This window comes from Pongo pygmaeus, chromosome 5, assembly GCF_028885625.2.
Source record: "Pongo pygmaeus isolate AG05252 chromosome 5, NHGRI_mPonPyg2-v2.0_pri, whole genome shotgun sequence".
Classification (NCBI taxonomy): domain Eukaryota; kingdom Metazoa; phylum Chordata; class Mammalia; order Primates; family Hominidae; genus Pongo; species Pongo pygmaeus.
In genome coordinates, this window is record NC_072378.2 from 1,715,887 (window position 1) to 1,739,269 (window position 23,383).

The 23,383-nt window shown below is 40.1% G+C and overlaps 1 protein-coding gene across 1 annotated transcript in view; it reads right to left on the reverse strand.

Moving 5' to 3' along the window:
* Positions 1-23,383, reverse strand: part of GMDS (GDP-mannose 4,6-dehydratase) — a 616,989-nt gene that overhangs the window by 223,998 nt on the left and 369,608 nt on the right. The gene's annotated exons all lie outside the window — the stretch shown is intronic.

Sequence of the window (23,383 nt, forward strand, 5' to 3'; positions counted from 1 at the left end):
TAAATAGAATTATGATGTACCTTTTATTGGAGAGAGGGTAAGTATTTTCCCCACCCCCTTTTTAAAATAAAAGACAGTCTTCTTGCTCTGCCACCTAGGCTGGTGTGCAGTGGTGCAATCATAGCTCACTGCAGTCTAGAACTCCTGGGCTCAAGTATCCTCCTGCCTAAACCTCCCTAGTAGCTGGGACTACAGGTACGAGCCACCATGCCTGGCTAATTTTCTTATATTTTGTAGAGACAGGGTCTTCCTGTGTTGCCCAGACTGGTCTGAAACTCCTGGGCTCAAGTGATCCTCTTGCCTAGGCCTCCTGAGGATTACAGGTATGAGCCACCGTACCTGGCCTAGGGTAAATATTCTTTAAGAAATCTAGAAGACAGTGAGAAAGATCATGGGGGAACAGCAATGAAATAGTCATTCATGGCAATTTTCAGAAGATCGAAGTAACAGAAGCCTATTCAGTCTGTCTTGGAGTGGTTTTAAATCCCATCACCTCAGTGGACACTCATCTCTAATTCCATTCCCTAAGTTCCCTTGCACATGTCCCATGCTTATTAAATCTCTCCACACCAATACCAACCAACACTTCAATCTCAGTGTGTCCAACACAGAACTCAGCTACTTTCTGCAGAATGTGTCAACCCATGTTTCATAGATAGAAATATTAATATTAATAATCTGAATGTACCACATGCCCCTATTAGGAAGGCTTACAATCTTGGAGTCATTCTTAATTCATTTTTCACTTTGCCCCAATACTAATCAGTTGGTAAGTTCTACACAGTGTCTACCCAGGCAACATCTCTGTCAACCAAGGCTGATATTTTGGTTTGTGCGGTCTGGGTGTTCGAGTACACTGAAATAGATGTGGTGAGGGTGTACTGTCTAAGGGGAAGATCAGCACTTTAGGAGGAGGAAAGAGTGAGACGAGATTTATGAAAGAGAAGTATAAGACACCCTGGGAATGTATGGCCAAGGCATTGAGCCAAACCATGGGTGCTGGAGAAGCCTCTCCAAGGAAGTGACATTGAAATGAGACTTGAAGGACATGAGGTAGAAGGCAGGCACTGCTGTTAGTTTGTCTCCAAAAATCTACCACAAATCATCTCAATGTCCAATCTTCATAGTTCCACACTGGTACAGAGTGAAGCGTGGACTTCTCACCTTTGCATGTAAAATCTCCACGACCAGGTCCCAACGTACCCCCCCATTTCATCATCTACCTCTTGTAGAGTCACAGTGCTCCGTCATGTAGCCTCTGCTCATGGCCCTGTTTCCAACCTCTGTGCCTCTGCTCATCTGTTCCTACCACCCAGAATCCCAGGTGATTAAATGCCACTTATCCTTCATGCTCAGCTCAGTGGGCAACTTCTCTACAAAATCTCTATGGACTCCTGGCCTCCCAGCACCCCCTGGCTCCTACTGCCTTTAAAGCAAAAAGCACTTTATCCTTCTTCTGAAAACTCTGGGCACCTCTCTTCACATTGACTACTCTCTGTCTTGGGTACCTTATGCAATTTGATTTAACAAAGTTTTTTGGGTTTTTTGTTTTGTTTTCTTTCTAAGTGACAACCACGTGCCCAGCGGAATGCTGTAAGCGAATGTTTGAGTAAAAGATGGTGAATTCCAACTTGGTTGCTCTGTGCTTGAAAGAGCTTTTGAAGATAGTGGGGTGGGAATGTCCAGAGGGCAGGATTGCATAGGGCTGGACTTCAGGGAGTGGTCTGGGCTGAAGACAAGAATTTGTAAGTAATGATGGTGCACATGGCTGTTGAGAGCCCCATGAGTGGAGGAATCACCTAGGAGGGTGTGTGAAGTATAGTGAAGAGGGCTGATGGGTAGGGATGGGTGAGCATACACTGTCTCTTCTACTAGCACAGTTTTTCAGCAGTGGCATCACTGACGTTTTGGGCCAGACAGTTCTTTGTTGTGGGGGCTTTCCTGTGACTGTAGGATGTTTAGCAGCATACCTGGCCTCAACCCACTAGATGGCAGTGGCAACTACCTCCCTGTTCCCCATCCCCCAGTTACAACAATCAATCCTGTCTCCAGACATTGCTAAAATTCCCCTGGGGGGCAAAATTGCCACCATTTGAGCACTGCTGGCCTAGACCTGTAAGTATAGGTTCTAAGCAAGTTTCTTTCTTCCTGTGGTTTAGTCACTTGTTGATTAAATTAATTGTTAAACAAATGCTTGATACACTTCTATTATGTATAAGGCACACTGGAGGCCAATGCTAGATGCTTAATAAATATTTAGTAAATAAATGAAAAAATGCTACATTTCAGGAAAACATCTGGTAACATAAACCTAGGGATTCCTAGAGGAATACGACCACCATATGCATGTTGATCAAACTGTTTCATCTTCATGCACCTACAGGCAACAGTGCTCATGAATGAACACAGGGGAGCAGGAATGTAGTGACTTCATGTACATGATGATCTTTCTTAAAAGAGGTGACAAAGGGTAAAAAAGCAAACAGCACTGTTATTTCTTTTTACTCTCCAGACCCAGGAAAGTTTGCTGACTTGCTAATAAACGCAAAAATGTGAAGGCTTTTTATTTGGGAATAACCTGTGAATACCCAGTAAATGTACTTAAGTTACGTGGAATAAAATAATTTTAGCATTGCAAAAATAAATCCTAGAATTACTGTCATTGTAGCTTTTCCCTGAATTTGACTTTCCAAAATGTTTATTATAAGCTCTTTATTCTAAAGAGTCTACTATAAGAATTACCCTATTATGTCTAGAGAATCGACAGAGCAGACTGAAGTTCTTTGCCATATTATATAAAACAGCAACACCATCAGTATTATGGTGACACAGTTTTGCAATCCCTTCTATCTAACAAAGAACTTTTCAAAACCCTTTCGTGGAGCTAGAATTGCTCAGAAAAAAAGTGGGTGTTTTTTGCAAAATAGGAAGTTCGTTTTTCAAAATAAGGAAGCTAGGTCTTAAAGAGCTTTTTGTACCTGAAGACATTCACTGCACATAAAATACTATTTGTTTCCCCGTAAATGATCCTCATGTGTTCCAAAGTAAAATATCAGAGACATCTTATTTTTCCCAGTGCCTTTTCTTCCTAATCCTCCTCATGCAATCTCATGGGCCTTCTGCTAACTGCCTCCAAATAAAGGCATAAACTGCAGCAAACAGATGGCCAAACTCCTGAACACTTTCTTCCTTGTGCCAAGCCGCTATCGGATGTAAATACATTCCCAGACTGTGTTAAAAGCAGGCTCTTTCTGGTTTAGCTTCAGCATCTATTACTCAGGTTCTGCTAATTAGAAACTCATTACTATGGACGTAAGTGTCAGGATACATGTTGTAGTGAGGCTCTTCTACATGTGCACAGTAAAACTTTTATCTAGGCCACTAAATACTGCTTTTTATCTTTGTCAGTTTTCAGTTAATTTACAATGCTAACTTGTTTATCAGAACTGGAAATGGGCCAGGCCTTCAGTGTATTTGATGAGCCTTACAATAACCCTGAATGCACCTGTTAATTTTGCCTTTGGGTAAACAGTTGAAAACTCCTCAGCTATTTCCTCAAATTGGGTGGAAACAAAGAAACATGAGATTAAAAAAAAGTCTAGATTAGGGAATTGGAGATGCATTAATTTAAAAAGGGAACAGGGTCAAACGAGGGCTAGGAGGCTAATAAGTACAGAGCACACAGCAAAAAAGCTCCCAGCAGGGTAAGAGTTCACTCAATTTATCCGGCGATCTATTCCAGACGCAGTCAATGATACGTTATTGGATCCAGACCTGCAACTGCTTCCTAAGACCAACCTCACTTAAGTGTCATTGCCCTCCCTTTTAGAAATATTGCTATTACCCAAACCTGTTCGCAAGGCGGCTCACTCAGCTGGCAGCCCACTGACTTTTGTTCTTTATGATGCTCCCTCTAACTCCCGTCTCTGCTGTGGGAATTAGGTATAACAACCACCATGCAAACCGCAGAACACCCAAGTTGATCCTACTCTACGAGATTTTTAGTACTTTATTACACAGAAAGCCAATCCCTGGGATAACAGACTATAAACAACAGCAAATGCTCTATCAGGCAGGCTGTACAAGGTTAAGGACTTTGAGAGATTTACTGGAGAGGTTGTGGACGGGGATGTTCCATCCATCAAATGCGCTTTCTTACAACATTAGATAAAAGAAGTAGAATGGAACGTAGGACATTTTGGCTAAGACATTTAGAAAACTTGTATGTTTGTCCCAAACAATGAAGGGAAAGGCTGAGTGATTAGCTATGTAATTAAGGCTGCCTTCTAACCTTTTAATTACTATTAACGTGGAAAGTTGGGAGACTGAGAAAACGTGTATTTTATTGCAACAGGAAATAAGTTTTAGGTATTTGCTGATATCGTTTCAACATTAAAATATTTAAATTCATTTGGCAAACAATATAATATTATATTAAAGGGGCTTATTGGAAATAACATACTTTATTAAAGTTAGGACCTTCGGGGCAGGGATTTGTTTCTTTCCTGTGCTATCTAATTGTTTGAAAACACACATACTGTACAGCAGACCCCATACTGGACAGCAGAACACAGGCATTTAATACATTTAATAAGGGGACTGTGTTTGTAGGGCTATAAATGTGGGCCAGCTAATGAGGAAGTGATCACCAGTATTCCAGTACTGGGGAGCTTTCCCTCACTCTGGATTTTACCACTGAACACTATATTTTTTAAAAATAATAATTTTAAAAGAAAAAAAAGAAAAGCTGGAATTCAGAATTGCCCACAGAACATGAAACGCTTTTAATGGCAGTCTGAGGTGACTGTGTTTCTTGTTCAGAACAAGCACCTTTGATTTGTGGAGATGAACACTTTCCAAACGACAGGCTCCCCCCACAGCAGACATCCGGAGCAGGCGCACACATGTGTGTCTTGTCATCACCCAGGCAGCTTCTGTGACCATGGGTACTAATGTCTCAGAGCCCTATCACCGGCAGGAGAGGGAGGAGGAGAGGCTCCCACACACACAATCACAAGGGTCCCTGAAGGCAGCGAGAAAGAGATACAGAAGGTGTTTCTGGACAGTGCCATCTACTTTCTCCTGGGCCATAGCGGAGGCTCTGAAATAAGTCTTTTCCACAGTGGTCACTCCAACCACCACAGTTTTGCTGGCAACTGAAATTCAAAGCTATGTGTTGGTGCAGCAGCAGCAGATGAAAACTCAGCGGGGCATTACGCAGTTCCCTCAAAGCCACAGGCCTCAAGAGCTCGCAAAATGCCCTTTAAATGAAGGAATGGTTACCAATATGTAGTATGCATACCAAGAACTTAAAATCAAACAATAAATTTACCAGTACTTCCTTTTGTTCAAAATCTTTCAAGGATATTTTCTGTAATAAAAGTTTTTTGCTTAACGAGTAAACTCAAAAATGGCAGTTGAGGTGCATATGAAAAAAACTTCAGTAGCCTTTCCATTCTAGGCACAGTGATACATTTTCTGCCCTGTGCCTGAGAGCAAACAAGTTTAACAGGGCTTTTTTGCTATTTCTTTTATTTTCCACACGCTTCCCCTCCACTAAAAAGGTGTGTTTCTTTATAATACTTGCTTTGAAAATTTAGCATTATGTTTTTCTTGGTGTCTTTTTTTTCCTCTTAATTTTGTTACTAACTATCCTGAACTATTTTTTTTTGTCCCTGGGAATGGTGGAAGGATGGTGGGACGTGGGATCCACTTTTTTTTTTTCGAGATGGAGTTTCGCTCTTGTTGCCCAGGCTGGAGTGCAATGGTGTGATCTCGGCACAATGCAACCTCTGCCTTCCGGGTTCAAGCGATTTTCCTGCCTCAGCCTCCCGAGTAGCTGGGATTTCAGGCATGCGCCACCACGCCCGGCTAATTTTGTATTTTTAGTGGAGATGGGGTTTCTCTTTGTTGGTCAGGCTGGTCTCGAACTCCCCACCTCAGGTGATCCGCCTCAGCCTCCTAAAGTGCTGGGATTACAGGCATGAGCCACCACGCCTGGCTGGGATCCGCTTTAAAGTCTGTGTGCATCTTGGAGAATGTTCTCATTTCTGTCCTTGTTGAGAGAAAGGGGAAAGGGGAAATGCAGGCAGGACTTGCTAGGAGAATTTTTTCTCCCCTTTCCTACTCACCAAGGGCATACAGGAAACTCTGAAAACTATCTGAGACACGAAATACTGCCAACACAAGACGCAAAACACTGCCTTTTTGGAAAAAGTTGTCTCAAGATTATACAAGGAGGGCCGGGCGCGGTGGCTCACGTCTGTAATCCCAGCACTTTGGGAGGCTGAGGTGGGCGGATCACGAGGTCAGGAGATTGAGACCATCCTGGCTAACACAGTGAAACCCCATCTCTACTAAAAATACAAAAAATTAGCCGGGCGTGGTAGTGGGCGCTGTAGTCCCAGCTACTCGGGAGGCTGAGGCAGGAGAATGGCGTGAACCCAGGAGGCGGAGCTTGCAGTGAGCCCAGATCACTCCACTGCACTCCGGCCTGGACGACAGCGAGACTCCGTCTAAAAAAAAAAAAAAAAAGATTATACAAGGAGATAACTCACGTGAGATTGTGTGTGTATACACATTTGGACAACCACGTGTACAAGGCAAGACATAAAACATTATTTCAAGCTGTCTATATGGGCCGTTAGTAGCTATAGAGCCTAATGAAAATTTCATATCACAAGTTATCCAACAGAAAAGTGATTCGCTATTGAAGACTCAGTTAAAATAGTCTGGGAGATAGAACCAAAAGACATTCTTATCAGTTTGAGTTGTCCATATATGGTGAAATATATCAATTCTATGTAGATCAAACTTACTTATTCATTTTAGAAAATCCCCCGAGTTGAATGAATGAGTCATACATGCAAGGTGTATTTTTAATTTCCCCCCTTCTGATATCAGTGCCAAATCCTTCCCCTCCATGGTCCTTTAGCACTATTCAGAGGCAGACAATGCTGCCACTGTTTTCAGAACATGGACATGGTCAAGAGTGGAATAATATAATGATACCATTTCAAGCAGGGCAGCTAAGGTTGTGTCAGCATTTCCATTATAAAAACCTCTTTTCAAGGATTAATATCTCAGTTGTAAAAATTCACACCCAGGCAAGATTTGGTAGCAGAAATGCTTTTATTCTGTAAAACTGAAAACTATGCTTGTCTTAAAAGTCATATTTTAATGTGCACCAATTTTCCATACACAGATATGTGATGACAGAACTTAGAGAAAGACGGATTATGAGTCTATGTGTATGGATGAGGCCACTGACATCGAGTTTACCTTAATGGCATTATTTTACTGAAAACAAGGGCAAAAATACCACATACCAAATTGGAATTTCAGACTTAAGAACTCAGATTTTGTTGCAAACACCAAAACACAACACACTGATGACAAACTTCCAATGTTTTCTGTTAATAATGTCCTCCAGCACTATCTAGCTCCTATCTATCCTTCTAGAAGAGTGGTTCCCAACTGGGAGTGATTTTATCACCCAAGCTACATGCGGCAATATCTGGAGACATCTGTGATTGTCACAACTGGGGCTGTCTGGGTGCTACTAGCGGGAAGAGCTCAGGGACACTGTTGAACAGAACAGTTAGAATTATTTGGTCTAAAATGTCAGTACCACATTGCAGAGCCATTCTCATTCAGCATTGTGGGCACATCAGACACTGCCTGCAGACTCGCGATCTAGCAGCAAGATGGGCCACATTTACAAACAGCCTTATCTCCAATTTCTTGAGGTTGTCTTGTCTTTTTACGTTTACAGGAGAGGAGATACCTCGAAATCTCAAATTATCCTGGAATATCTCCTTTATTATCATCCTTTCTTGCCAAGGGATAGCTCACTCTAAAGCACAGAGATAATTAGTAAAAGGAATGAAAAAGAAGATGAGAAATAAGTCATTCTTCACTATTAACTGATGGGTTTTTTTTTGTTTTCTTTAGAGAGGAAAGTCTGTGGGTCTGAGATGTGTAGTTGTCGGAAAAAAAATAAAAGTTCCTCATCTATAGTAGATAAGCACTTGGCATCTGAAAACCTTTCTGCATTTATTTTGTTGACCTTTGTTTACCTATGACAAATAGAGCTAACTCCCATACTGTATATGTCAGTTGGTCAGCCAAACAATCTCCGCGTATGGTGCCAGGAAAGACATCAGGTGGCTCCAAGTGCCTGTATGACCTGCTCTGGGAAAAGCACTGGGGATCCATAGACCTAAGACATTCACATCAACATCTTCTCTAGGTGTCAGCCATTTGCTCAAACCACTAATCAAGCAAATTTTGGTGACTTAAATTACAACTTATTTTCTTTCATATTTCTACCATTGAAGGGAGGGCCTACTTAGTAAAGAAAAAGTAAAAATGCAAGAAGCTGGAGTCTGGCCAAGGATTTTTCAGTTAACACTAAACAGAACAGAGCTTTATTCTAGAATAGAGACCGCTGCAGAGTCCAGAATGCAGTTTAAAGAGGGCTGGTACTACTTCCCAAGTATTGAGAGGGTACCTGACTTGTTATGTAAACAGCTGTGACCAGGAAGTAGTAAATGAAGTTAAATATCAGGAAAAAGAACTCAAAGATCCACTGAGAGAAATAGTCAACTGGACCAAGTGATAAAAATGTTACTTTTGTTAACCAAAATACAGTCTGATAGCAGGATGCTGACTAGCAGATTGACAAAGAAACTATTTTTCAAGAAAAAAGTGTACACAAATTCACCCTTCCGGAAATGGAAACACTTGAAAATGAATTTTAATTTACTTTTTCAACAAATTTTAGGCACCATACGGTCTAACCTTCTCTTTTCTATCTGCTACTACAATGCACACACACACACGTATGGATGGATGGATGCATGCAGGTACATTACAGGGAGATTCTGACCTAATCTCTCAAATCCAAAATCTCCTCACAACCGTTTCAACCTCCTCCAGAATTTCAAATGGCTGAACAATGAACAGTAAAGTATCTTGGGAATCCTTAACCTCCCTGTAAGTACATAGACTGCCTCAGGGGGTCAGTTTTGTATTTTGGAATTATGGCTGGTGAGGATCAAACTTGTCGGTAGTGATGGTGATAATGCTGGTGTATGTGTCTTTAAAATACCCTAACTTTTTTCATCTTCTGATTTTGGTGAATAAAGTTGCTGAAAATGAAAACCCTCTTTATAATTCACACAGGCTTGCTGCAATGTCACAGAAAATGCTCTCTAACCTACCTGTGAGAGGTTGCCTGTATCTATTCCTACTTACAACTCAGCAGCTACACTCTCTCCCTTTACTTCCATAAATCAGAAAACTCCTCCTGGCCCTGAAAACATTATTAGCTACCATATGGAGTGCCAAACTCTACCACTGCTGTAGACATTAGCTCTTCAGATGGCTGAGAGCTAACGTATTTGCCCAATTTGCATTTTAATAGTCTGCAGCTGCAGTGGACTCCTTTCACTTTATGATGGGGATGCCCCAGCTTTGCTCAAGACAGGCAATCCTGGCATACTGCCCAGAGCAAAGAAGCTGTAGCGGATCTGGACAAAATGCAAGAGTACAGACTCATTTCCAACAGAGTTCAACAGGTAGGGGCCTCCACCCTAGACCCAGCAGCTAGCTTAGAAGTGCTTGGCGTTGAACTCTTTAGTCTGCGTAGTTTTGATATTCCATCCTAGACATCTTACCCTTGTGACCAATCACTTCACTCCCTACAGGGCCATGTGGATATGAACAGACTCCTTCCTTATGTCTATCTTGGAGGTGAGGGGCATCAACTCTCATGTGCCACTGAGAGAGAGGACAAAAATATTAAAAAACATTTCTGGAAGGACACCTTGTGAGTTCATAAGTTTTTCAGCACACTTATCATCTAAGAAACTAAACAAATGAACTCAGTCCCAGAATGCATAGAGTTGTCCCACATGTGAATAGATTTCCACCTCTATCAAGAGTTCCCTGTGCTTTCCAGAGGGAATGAGCACCAGCACTTGCCATTGTAATCTGTCATCAAGATGCTCCAAGGCTCTTGTCTCAGACGATATTGACTCCATTACCAAGTTATAGAGTATAAAAGGAGTGGGTCTTAGAGATGGTACAGAGGAAAACATTCGTATGACATTCATTGTAGTGAATGTAATTGGGTTTTGCTGTTTTCACACTTCAAAAAATCACCTGACAGTCCATATGCTGCGTTCAGTTCCAGTCATCATAAACGGAAACGCAGGATTACCTGGGTGACAGCTTCCAAAGCCCACGAACAATGAATAAGGCTGGGGACATACGGAGACAGCAGCCTCCGTGGTGTGTTACATTGGATCTGGGCTGAGGGTTGCTGTCTGCTCTAGTATCTTTATCTCCTTACACCTTGGAAATTGCTGTTTGGCTCTGGCTAATAGTCGGTTGACTTTAGGATCACAGTAGGGACTAACTTGGAAAGTACCCCTAAACTTATTTTTATCAGGATGCCTCTTATGGTTAAATATATTTGCTTCCTGTTTGTGAGCTGGAGAATTGCCAAGCAGAATGTACACGTCCCTCAGCCTCGAAAGGATGGATGCTTCTACCTTTTTTGCATTATCGAAAAGATAATAAAGTGTATTTGTGTTATTCACTATATTTTTAGCAAGACCGAGCCCTAGTCCATGTGCAGACTTCTTGGTTTTGTTTATTAATAAAAATCATAAATATGGCTGCAACCATTCTGACAGTCTAGAAGTTGCCACCCTTGTTAGGAATTGCATTTCTGTGATTATGATCAAAATATACTAAGGTAGTTGTCTATAATTATCATCTCGGAACACTCATGGGCCATTCTAAGATAAAGAACTACCACATCCACCATAAGGTTGTGTTATGCTTATGACCATCAATGTCACACCATGTTAGAGGAAAGTGCATACATTTATGAAGATCAATATGTCACCCTCCGTAAGAGTAACGAATGTATTATACTTACGAATATCTATGTCATACTACCTAAGAGTAAAGTTACAGAGTTGAGAGTCAAGAGTCTTATATCCAATTAGCCTACAACTCCAAGTATCTCAGTACATGGAATAAAACATATAAAACAGACAAAAAAAGAAGCTATAATGTAAAACCTAAGAAGAATAATAAAACCTAGAGAAAAGTGCTTAGACCTTACCCCTCATTTCTTGCAAAGTAAGCTCATATTTAAGTTCAGATGGACCGGGTTAACAATCACTATTTTTAATGTTAAAATGCCCTAGGGAAGTTATAAACGCACCAAATATGCTGTTAACCTTACTTTATATTGTGTGCAGCTGTATGGCTTTGTACCAGGGACCAAACTTTCTAACTGGGCCAGCAAAGTGAAAGAGGCTTTTTTCCAAAAACCTTTCAATAACAATGCTTTATTTGTCACTAGATTTCCATTTCATTTTTTTCTACTACTTCACACTAGTATTTGGTTTAGATTTTACTTATTTCCAATTACTTTCTTTGGTTGTTATTTTCACTGAGAAATGCACACTATATATTACTGAATAGGGATAAAAACAGGGAGAGAAATGTAATGGAGAGAGAAGAGCAAATTCAAATGTTTATTTCTGACACCGAGAGCCAATGCTTTTTTAACGCCCAAGATCATTCTCTCTGGCAAGTTTAAAGAGACGTTTTAACATTTCTATAGACCTTCCTGGGATCATTAATATTGAGCACCATTTGCTGATCTTATGAGAACGCAATAAAAATGACAATTTTTGTTTTTTCCTTACTGTCTACATAAGAAGTTACAATCTATTCAACTTTAAAAAACGAATTTTAATGGTTTAAGATCACCTATAAGCCTTGGCAGGGTACATTAAAGGAGAAATGGCTGTATCTCAGTGCTTTTTTTGAGGGGGGTGGGGGGTGGTGGGTGGGGGGTGGGGGGCGGGCACTTAACTGAGATGACACAGAAGCTCACTGGTCAGATTCTCAGGTCTGAGGTGACGCAGTCTGCCCTACAGGTCTGTGCTTTGTGAACATTGCAGTCACACCTGCACAGAGATGGTGCTTCCAGACAGCCCTGGCAGTAACTGATTGACTAGCAAACTGTCTTGCAGCTCCTGCTGACATCCAGATGCAGCACTTACCTAGGAGTCTGACCATAGACGTTGATACCTCACTGGAAAAGAGGATTCCAACGTGGAACCCTGGTGCTACTTTGGCGCTGCTGACAGAAACGGTGTCTGCAAATGCTGCTGCTCGGACAATGGCCCTCTACAAACTATTTACTAAAATGTCTTTCATGACAGAGAACAATAAAAATAAAAACCTTCCACCAGGTAGAAAGTGAAATGGAGCTAGGCTGTAGTTTGTTGGATGAAAAAAAGTAATACAAGAAATTCATTCAATTTGGCCTAAAACTGCAACATTTCAGCTGTAATGGCCACCAAACGTGCAATGAAATGAATCCAATTACTTTCACAGGTTTATGCCTCGTGATGATGCTGCACTTCAAACCTCCGCCTTTTTTGTTTTTGGTTTTTTGAGCCAAGGAGAAAGAATCCTAAAGCCCTTGTTTCTGGATGGTCTGTCAAAAGACCAGCAAGGTAGCCTCAGAGGAAGTGCTGAGGAGCCTCTGGAAGCACAGCCTGGACCAGGAGTGAAGACTGGGGTCTGCCCTTCCACTGAGTGAATGAATGAGGGGTCCCCGCCATCTGTTGAGATTCCCTACTGTGAAGTCAGGGGACTGACAGGTGATTTCTGCAGCCCTTATAATAGTCACATTTGATCTCCGAATCAGAACCCTTGATTGTATCTGAAGAACAAACATCATAATATATTATTTAATGCCTTCAAACATATTCAGTCCTTATTTTAAGAAAATAATACATAGGTAAAAATTTTAAAAAATTAGAAAATCTTACTTTAATATGATTGGAGTAGAAGCCTATTATACAGATTGACCTATAGATTGTCCTGCAGACAGTCCTGAGCCCCACTGGCCTTCTAGACTTCATGTTGTAGTGAATAAGATAAACTGAAAATAACAGTAAAACAAAACAAAACCCTATATAACAATGTTTAAAAGAGGAATACAAGAATTAAAAATTAACCATTGTATCTCAGACTTTAATTATATATAATTTAAAATGTTAAGAATACATATAAAGGTGATATGTAATAAAAATCTTAAAATGAAGTTCTATGATTTTGTTTCTGAAGTTAAAAAATAAGTTGATCTATACAATAGATTACTATTCAGCAATAAAAAAGGAATGGACTACTGATATACACAACATGGATAAATCTCAAATGCACACGTGAAGCAAAGAAGACAGACTCCAAAAGTTACCCAGAGGATTATTCCATTTATATGATATCCTGGAAAAGGAAAAACATTAGGGCAGAAAACATTAGAGATTACAAGGTGGGGGCTGGGGAGAGAGAGGAGGAAGCCGACTCTGAAGATGCTCAGGGGAATTTTGTGCAAGATGGATTGTTCTATATCTTGATGATAGTGGTAGTTATAGGCCTATATGCAGTTTTTAAATCATAGAACTACATACTAATAACAGTACATTTAACTGTATATAAGTTACACCTCAATACACCTGCCTAAACGGCTGATATTCTCCACCAATATATGTCTGGTGCCCAAAAAAAGGACGAGAAGAGTCTTCTCACATTGTCAACTGTGAAGAAGAGAACGGCTGGTCCACAGGTTTGGGTTGTAGGAACTTCATGGGGAAGGCAAAATCCAAGGGTACTTTCAGAAGATTAAATAAGCTAAGAAGTTCTCCAACTTGCTGAGTTACATGGCAGGCACACACCGATGGGAAGGAGAGAGGAACCTAGGCAGGTCTGTGTTTGTGATGTGTGCCCAGAAGGGCTGGTGCCTTCTATAGTCTCGCTCCACTAACTGCCCCAGTCAGCAGCACACAGCACACTCTCATTCATATGCCCTTGGCCCAGACTCCACTGTTAGGGCAATGAAATATCACGCTTCTCCATTCAAGAACACAGTTACCGAAACAAGATCTGTCCTTACTCTGCCTTCCAGTTAGTGCACTGTTAAACTACTAAGTAAGATGTCTGCTTCTGAGCCAGATCACTGGAGGAGAGTTTTAGAAATCACCTGGAGGGTGACGTGCACACAAGGGGAAAGCACCCTCAGTGAATGGAGGAGCAGGAAGCCAACAGACATCTCTAAAGTTCTGGGCTCAGTCCTGTGTTGAGTTAGTGTTCATTCTGGGAGGATACATGTGTATAAAATGGGAAGAGATGATGAAACATATTTAAACAAAAGAATGGTTTGCATAATGAACAAACAGGACTGAGAATCACACCATCTAGAGGACCAGGAGGGGCCACTCCAGTGTGGTGCATCTGGGGATGGTGAGGGGGTTTAATTTTACCACACAGCCCCCGTTAGGCATCTCGGAAACTACATTTTTGATCAGGAGAGCCTGTTCCAGTGGGAATACCAGCCTACAGGGTTGGATTGCTCGCACTAACCAGGCTGAGCAGATTCCTCTAATTTCGGGGCATGAAGCAGAAATGTCAGGGCTAAAGGGCATCACTGCTCTTTCTCCCCCCCCCCAAAAAAAATGCGACAAGGCAGGAGGTATCCCATAGGTTACAGGGAAATGGGCTAATTGGCTAGAGTGATCTGGCCTCCTATCAGCCTCCTGACCTGGTGTCGTGGCCTCTTCTGTGGAGAAGCCAACGTAAGAGGATTGGAAGAAATGCACTTTAGTCCCCAGTCACAGGTGAGTCTAGGGTTTTATAAACACATTTTATCGTTTCGGACTTCACCTCTGAAAAAGTGAGTAGATAGCAAAGTCTACATAAAATAAAACACATTTTATCTGTTGCACTGAAAATTATGATTGTTAAAATCTGAACTGAAAGCAGGTATTCTTGAATATATTTAGGAAAAGAGAACAACGGAATTACCCAAACTTTTAAATAATAAAAAAGCTTCACAGAGAACGTTCACTTCAACCACTTTCCCAACCATCTAAGTTTCATTACACTTTAAATCTTTGAGTACTTAACTGGGATTTACAGACAATAACTAGAACAGGAAGGGAGTTGATGATGAGGAAAGAACAGATACTTACTTCTGCACTGGGACTTCGCATTCTTCATAAACCAGACCAATAAAAATAACGGTGTTTGATGACTTAAGCTCATTTATTTATTTTTGTGGCAGTGGGTGATCCATCAGTATTGAAATAGAAATAAAAATTCTTTTGTTTAATATTTTAAACTAAAATAATGGTTCTCCCTTTACACCAATACACCTTGAACAAGAGGTATCAGGAAAAGACAAAGGATCCTGCTGGCACAGCTTCGAATCCGGGGGGACATCACTGAAACGTATTAGCAACACACACCACTGCTTTACTCAATGCTAGGTGCAGCTTATCAAGCTATCAAAGAGAATCTGCTGAATATACCAACTGTGACTCAGAAAAAATTCTTCGTATTAGCTAGAACAAGGTTAACAAACATTATAACTGTTCATAAAAGGATTCTGTGATTAATATATTTCCACAACTTGCTGGAGCTTGTACTGATTAGTCTTTGCCAAAGAACCTTTCCCAGCTGCATTCAGCAATATCCTGGAATGACAACCCTGTCAAATTAACTTGAAAACATCTAACGTTTTATTCACATAGTTCCCTGGGTAAAAAAATTCCATACTTCTTATTATGTTGTGCCGGTGATCTATATTCTTCTTTAGAATAAAATAATGGGGATAACATAAGATTTATTGGTGGAGAACAATAGTTTTTATGCATATAATGTCTATAACACTGTTATGAGTAAGTCTTTCAAGCAACATTATCTCTTCCAAATATAAAACATACAACTTATACAAAACACTGAGAAAACATCCCAAAAATTGGATAAGTTAAATACTAAAGGTATAGATAATTCATTATGAGTAATAACTGTTTAAGGCTAAACTAGCCACATTATTCTACTTTTTAACATGTAAAATGTTTGCATTTTTATCCTGCAGAAAAGGAAGAAATTTTTTTAGTAACTGATTTTAAACATTAAATTCAAAGGTTCCTGATTGTTACCTGTTGCATCGATGGTTTTTATTACCTGTGTGGCTGTAAGGGGCTAGGGGGATCTTAATGAACTGGCCCTATCAATTAGCTCTTAGGAGGTGTTAAAATCACCCATAACCATTAGTTTCTTCTACATGTTCAGGAAAACCCACCATAGGAAAAATTCTCGCAAGTAAAAAAGGAAATGTTTTTAGGATTTCACTTCAGAGGGTATATTTTTCCTTATTTAAGTACATATTTGTGTTTAAGAAGAGTGGGAGTGAAAACAGCACCCACAAACGTTTGGCTGTAAAATTCTAAGGTATTATGTAATGTGTCCACATATTAATTCTTTATATAGCACTTATAAACACAGAAAAATATTGTGTGTGCGCGTGCATGTGTGTGTGTGTTCCAGTATAAGTGGGGAAGGGGACATGCAATATCTCTCAATTTACATGAAGTAACCGGTTAGCTTTTTGTGAATAAAATAGTAGTAATTTAAAAATTCTGACACCCCCCACAAGCTTCTTTTAAGTCTTATAAATGAAATTCTTCTTTAAATTAAAGATTTAGACAGGTTTACAAGGTTGCCTGAGATCACACAGGAACATCATAATATATGTGTCTGAAGAGCATAGTAGTTTGATAATCTATAAATCACTTTATCTTTATCATTATTGCAAAGCGAATAAAAGCCAAACATCTCACATACATGTACATTTCTTCACATTTCTGCATTTTAGCAAATCACAAATTACCAAACTTTAAAGTTTTCACATGTTTATCTCAAAATAAAAATAAAAGTTTAATATATATTTTCTAATATGTCATTTAAAAAAAGCATTAATCAATTTCAAACAAATTAGCCAATAAACCAGCAAAAAACTGTGGCCATTTTCAATTGATACAATTAATTACTCTAAGAGGGGTGGGTCATAACGTTTTATTTATTTAAGTTTTGTCATTTTTTGCAAAAATAAATTAACTTTCTAGTTTATCATCAGTTCAAAAAACAATCCCAAGGAGATAAAACATTATAAATATCAAGAATTATTTCTCTAAACTTTTCTCATTATTTATTAGTATTACTACATAAAAATGATACTTAATCTTTTATAGCAGAGATTTGGGAAGCTATTGTTAACTTCTGTGTTAGAAAAAAAGATAATTTCAATATTACATATTTTAACATAATGCAGTTCCTAACAGCATTTTTCAAAACAGAAGGGTAAACTTAAAGAAGCATGACAAAGGAAAAATGATGAATTAATAAAACAGCACTCCATTCTTATCTTCAAACATTAAAATTACTGAGCTATTTATTTTCACTATAAATAAGAAATGTTAACTAGACATTTAAATGATCAGACTACTAGTCAAAACTATGAAGCAAGGGCCACTCTATGATGACATGAATTTTTCTTTTTCTGTAGTGGATGCTAGGATACAACCAGGTAGGAAAGCAAACCCATGATCCCCATTTCTGGTCTTCGTTCATTTAGTAGTGTTGACTAAATGTGGCAAAGGCAGATTTGCTGGTGATGAACTCAGGATAAAATGGGAAAAATGTGAACCCTGACCTTTTTAACACCACTTAAAAATCAGAACCAGACCTGTCAGTGCACCGCGTCACTGCCTATCGCCTAACAAATTGGAAACCTGATCTCCCCTCCTCTGAGTAGAAAGTAGGCTTGTCAGAGGCTAAGCTGAGCAACAAACACCCGACAAGGCTAAGCTGAGCAGCAAACACCCGACAAGGCTGAGCTGAGCAGCAAACTCCCCAAAGCAGAGAAAGACCCCAAGTGTAAAGTCAAACTTCATATGATATCTTGAGTTTACAACAGTGTGAGATGTTAAAAATAGTTTTGAACATTGTTTCCTTCGCCTTGTTTTCATATTTCATTTGCAAAACATAGTACAGAAGATAGAGTTTTTGACCGAACAAGAAAAGATGTTTACATTTTTATTGCCGGAGCATAGAAACGCCATCATCTGTGCTCCCCCACTCCATGCACCCATCTCTCTCTCTTCAGGGATTATCATTTTAAATTGACCAAAATATCCTAACTTAATCAGTCAGCACTTACCACAGACATAAACTGCTTTCTGTAAGAAATATTCCTCAGTTAAGGTTTCTTGAGAACTTTATCCTCTTCATTTTGTCCTTAATTATAGAACCTTGTATTTCCTATTTCCCTTTCATTTCTCCAACCTAGCAGATCTGTAATAGCAGAAAAACTACTACTAGGAATATGACAACTACTTGGTGTCAGGTCTAGTACAGAATTGAGTTTGTGTATTTCAAGGAAGAACAGAGACTGCTGAAAATATCTGTTGTCTTCTATTTCTATTTTATTTTAAACTGGAAAACCTGGTACTAGGCAAAAATGAGGTGAAATTTTACAACAAATTAAGCCAGAGTGATAAAATCCGTGAAGGAAGAAGAGAAGCAGATTAAATGACATTTAAAAATATCCAAGCCTTCATTTGATTAACTTTAATCTAATTATCAAAAGTTGCTGCTCACTTCCCTACCAAACAAGGAGACCTCAGAATGCTTAGGTTAAAAAAGAAAAAAAGAAGACCGAAAGGAAAAAAGAGGTTAGAGAAGCAAAAATAACGCTGAATTAAAGCACTTGGAGGCCAATGGCTTTGAACCTGGGCTCCACCAGTCATTCCACCCAGTGAGGCAGTCAGCAGAGGCTTGGGCTCCTGTTAACAGAGCCCTCATTGTTTCCAAAGGCCGTTAGAAAAATGCTGCTTTATATCTCCTCACACCACAGGCTCCGTGCACAGCCCCAAGAAAAGGCGGCTGAGGGCGTACAATCCACAGGAAGAAAAAAAATGCATGGCTATATATACAGCCCCCAGCCCCACACCCTACCAACACAGAAAAACACTACCCCAAACTCAGTTCCCGGCTGGCAAACTGTGGTAAAGGATGTTATGGTGGTGCGTAATTTATAACTGGAAATTTCTGATTCATGTGGGATTTGGGGCATTTCTTTGCCCTTTACCCACCACCTCTCCGTTTCCACCTCAAGCACAGGGAGGTGAAAGCTGTCAGGCAGTGGGGCCGATGCCATCAGGCAGCAAGGAGATAAACACTGCATTTTTGAGAGTGCAGTTATTCCACACCTGTTTAAAATGTTTATATAGTAATTAAAGATTAATGCTTATTCCAGACCAGATAAATATTAGACAGTGCATGTGTGTATATACATATATGAATCTGCAGTGCTGCAGAGAACAAAGATTTTATTGTATCAAGCTTACTTAGCAAAGGGTATACATTTTAAAAAGGCCTGAGCTTCACAAAGTTTACATTACAGAGGGGAAAAAAGACTTAAAAATGTTAAGTGGTTGGAGCTACTGAGTGCCATACAGAGAGCAGGTAGTTAGTGTGAGTATGAGCTAATTCTGCTGCTAATCATTTGGTTTTCTATTTATTAAAGGGCAGGTCTCAGTTTACTCCTGAGCAGCAGCCAGTTCAATGGGCCACTCTGAATTGTTTCCCGAAGTTCAACAATTAAACCCGCTGAGACCAAAAAAAGAAAATAATTAAGCTTTACAAATGTAGCAGTTACAATATAAAAGTTTTATTTTTAAAAAAGGTAATGCATGAACTGTGTTTGGTGAAGAGCTCTGGGCCACACTACAGCACCAACATCCCAGAAAACAGCAGAAAGCCTGCTAGGTGAGCAGATGCTGCTGATCCTTGGGAGTACACTTGCCACGCAGTGCCCCCCGGGAACCCCTAAATCCCTATGGTCAGCACATACAGCACGGGCAGTATGCTTGCTCAAGTCCTGCTCAGGAAGGAAAATCATCTAACACACACCATGCTCACTGGATGATAACAACAATATATTCCTTGGTTTATAATTGATTGTTTTCTTAACTTTTAAATTAACAGTAATTTTTAAATAGTTAAAACAATCAGTGTTGTATTTCAATTTATGTAAAAATCATGCTCCTGACAAATTACATGGATATATTTAGCTACATTTCCCAGTTCACTGACAATAATTTACAGAGACTCATTGTATTCCACTCTGATGATATTAATTCTGGTGAAATCTTTAATAAATGCAAAAGTTACTTTGAACTCAAAAAAGTTGTAAATTGTGACCATTTTAAAAGTTAAAATGTTCACATACTACATTTTCTTATATGACATGCTAATAGGGTCAACTAAGGATTACTTTTAAAAGTAGTTAAATAAGTCTCTTTAAACATTTTCTAAAAAGAAATTATTTTCCTTTGTGAAATATTAACCAAAACATATTTTACTTATACTAGTACAGGGCAATACAATTAGGTGTGTGTTTAAAAAGGTATCGATCAGTAAGATGATGTCAGTCTGACAGATGTGATAGAGTATGCAGGCAAATATAGACAGGAGCAATTTGTACAAATCTAGAATCCATTCATCTGGATTTTACAACATTGTAGACATAGACTACCAGAATATTTTCATCCTAACACTCACCAGCTTACTGACACCTACCCAGCCAAAAGCCGGACCCCTGGACATTCCCCAAGCACTGAAGAAGGTCCTGTCACAGAGATCTCTAGAAACAAGTGGATAAATATCTTAGAGGATAGGGAGATAGGAGAAAATTTCCCTCTATTAATTAGGTAATTGTAAATTATTCATAAGCATGACTAAGATGTTTAGTAAGTCAGTAAATCAAAAGAAAAGTCTCAGAAAACAAATCAGAATAAAAGTTAAAATTGAGAGGTAAAATGATAAAGAAAACACACATTGAGGAATACTGGTAATAGAAGGCAGGAGTTTTGGGGTACAAGAAACACTCCTGTGTTATTTGTAGGTGTCCCTCGTGTCTGTGGATGGGTGCTTCCCTCAAAAGATGGTCCTAGGAAGGGAGGCTCCTAAATGCTGACTTTCCTTCTCAACAGCTGTTCTTTTTTTTTTTCCTGGAGTCTCGCTCTGTCACCCAGGCTGGAGTGCAGTGGCACGATCTCGGCTCACTGCAACCTCTCCTTCCCGGGTTCAAGCTATTCTCCTGCTTCAGCCTCCCGAGCAGCTGGGACTACAGGCGCCCGCCAGCATGCCTGGCTAATTTTTGTATTTTTAGTAGAGACGGGGTTTCACCATATTGGCGAGGCTGGTCTCCAACTCCCGACCTTGTGACCTGCCCGCCTCAGCCTCCCAAAGTGCTGGGATTACAGGCGTGATCCACCGCACCCGGCCCTCAACAGCTGTTCTGCCGTCATGTTTACTCACTATGTTTCTTCACCAGTCTATTCTAAGTGTCTAATCAGGTAACCTGGAACGTATTTTCCCACACGGATGAAGTAAATATGGGGTAAATACATAGATGGATGAACCAAGGAGGACTGCAGTGATCCTGGTTGAATGCATTTAGTTTCCCAGACCCTTCATCACAAGATTGCCTCACATTCAGGAAGCAAAAATGGATAGAAGGAAATTGAGAGCCATATTTTGTAGAGCACTGAGGTAGGCATGTCTATATTTCTTACTTTATTTAATAATTTTTAGTATTCTTTAAGAATTTTACAGATGAAAAACTTTATCTCAAAGTCACCAAAGTGGCAGAGTTGGGATTCACTCCTAAATCTCTGAACTCAAGTGTAGGGCTTTTCCCAGTATAATGTGCTGCAAAGGTTACAAGTAAATACTTAGTGGTTCCAGAATGTGCTGAATATGTTACGTATGGTTGTGAATTCAGAGGCTCAATATCCATATCAAGTAGTTCTATAACTTAGAATCTTATAAGGCAGTGTTTGTACATTATTTGAAATCAGAAAATTATGAATATGTTTAAAATATTCATTTTAATAAATTACTCATAATTTGTATCCACTCTCCTTCTAAAAATGATTTAATATATTCTTACAATGTGAACACATACAAGTGAAATAGTAAAGTGCAAAAGAAATATTAAAATAGGGATATGAAACCATCCGTGACAGTGGGGAAATGCCCCAGAGCTTTGCATAGCATGGTTAAAGCTTATGAGCACCATCTTTTCACTCTCTGAGAAGATGAGGCAACTGCAGCAGGAAAAGGCCCTACTGGGGGAGATAGCTCACGCTGCTTGTATAAAAGAAAAATACTAGTTCTTTAGGTAAAGCTTTTCTCTAGCACTAGGTACATAAGGTCTCATACATGGATACTGATGAACACAAGTGGGAAGGTTTTCAAAGTCGTAGATTGTTCCTTTCTTTGTTCCTATTTTTTAAATAGCGTTCCCAAATAAAAATCAAGGGTGTAAGTCACAGGCACGCCACAATGAGAGGAGGAGGTGATCCATCTGTGGCTCAGGTATGTTTCTCTATGGTGATCTAATTTGAGGCCGATTGAGGGTTTAGACAGCAAAGAAGAGGGTGGCATGGGGTCATTCTTTCAACAGCAATTACTTCAGACTCACTTGTGGCAGGAGCTGAAGGGCTGTCAAGGTCTAGCTCCTAGTGAATGTCTGGTATTTAGGTATTTGGAACTGTTGATCTGTGTAAGAACCACAGCCTTTAGATATTCAGGCAGTTTCTGACAATGGTTAGAAATAATGAAAAACCTGCGACCATTTTACTTCTGCTTCTCAGCAAGGGAGGAAAGTAAGTAGCAAAAACACAGGCAGAAAGAAACTTTTACTGTCAAAAAATAAAAAAGAAATCGGCACAGAACCCAGTGTTTGGGACCACAGTGCGGAAAAGGAACATTTAGTGGATGACGTCCCCTTCACACTCTGTGGAGGACCCACTGATCCCCGGCTCTTCCTCCTGGATGTGCTACTGTTACAAAAGCAGGGAGACTAATTTCTTGGCATATTTTTCCACACACTCTGGACAGGAGAGGGCAGCCAAACAGCCCCGCATGCCTGGAGGGGTCCTTCTGCCGCAGGGTGGGTACAGCTGAGACGGCTCAGACCACGACTGTCTGCTGTCCATTCTCCCCAAGTAGGTAGTGCCTGTTCTCTCACAGGTTGTGCCTGGGGCCTGCTTTCCTGGACAGATAGGAAGACCATGCCAGGACAAGAGCCACACAGGGCTGGCGTCTGCCAGCACAGTGTCTCTGGCACTTGAGTTGAAGGCTTTAATTCAGTGGCCCTTTAATGTCATTTTCCTCTTTCTGTCCTTCCTTGCTCCTCAGTGCTGGATGACTCCCCATGATCAACACGGCAGGTTTGTACAGAGAAGTGCACTTGGTGGTGACAGCTATGTCACTGGACACTGAGTAAGAAACTAGGAGGTCCATTCTATGAGCTCTTCCAGAAGAGCTAAGGATGAGCACTTCGTCCAGCTTGTACTTTCAGCAGCGAAGATATGCCCAACCCTTAGAAGCATGATATATACCTGTGCCAATCAAGCCACAATCTCAATCT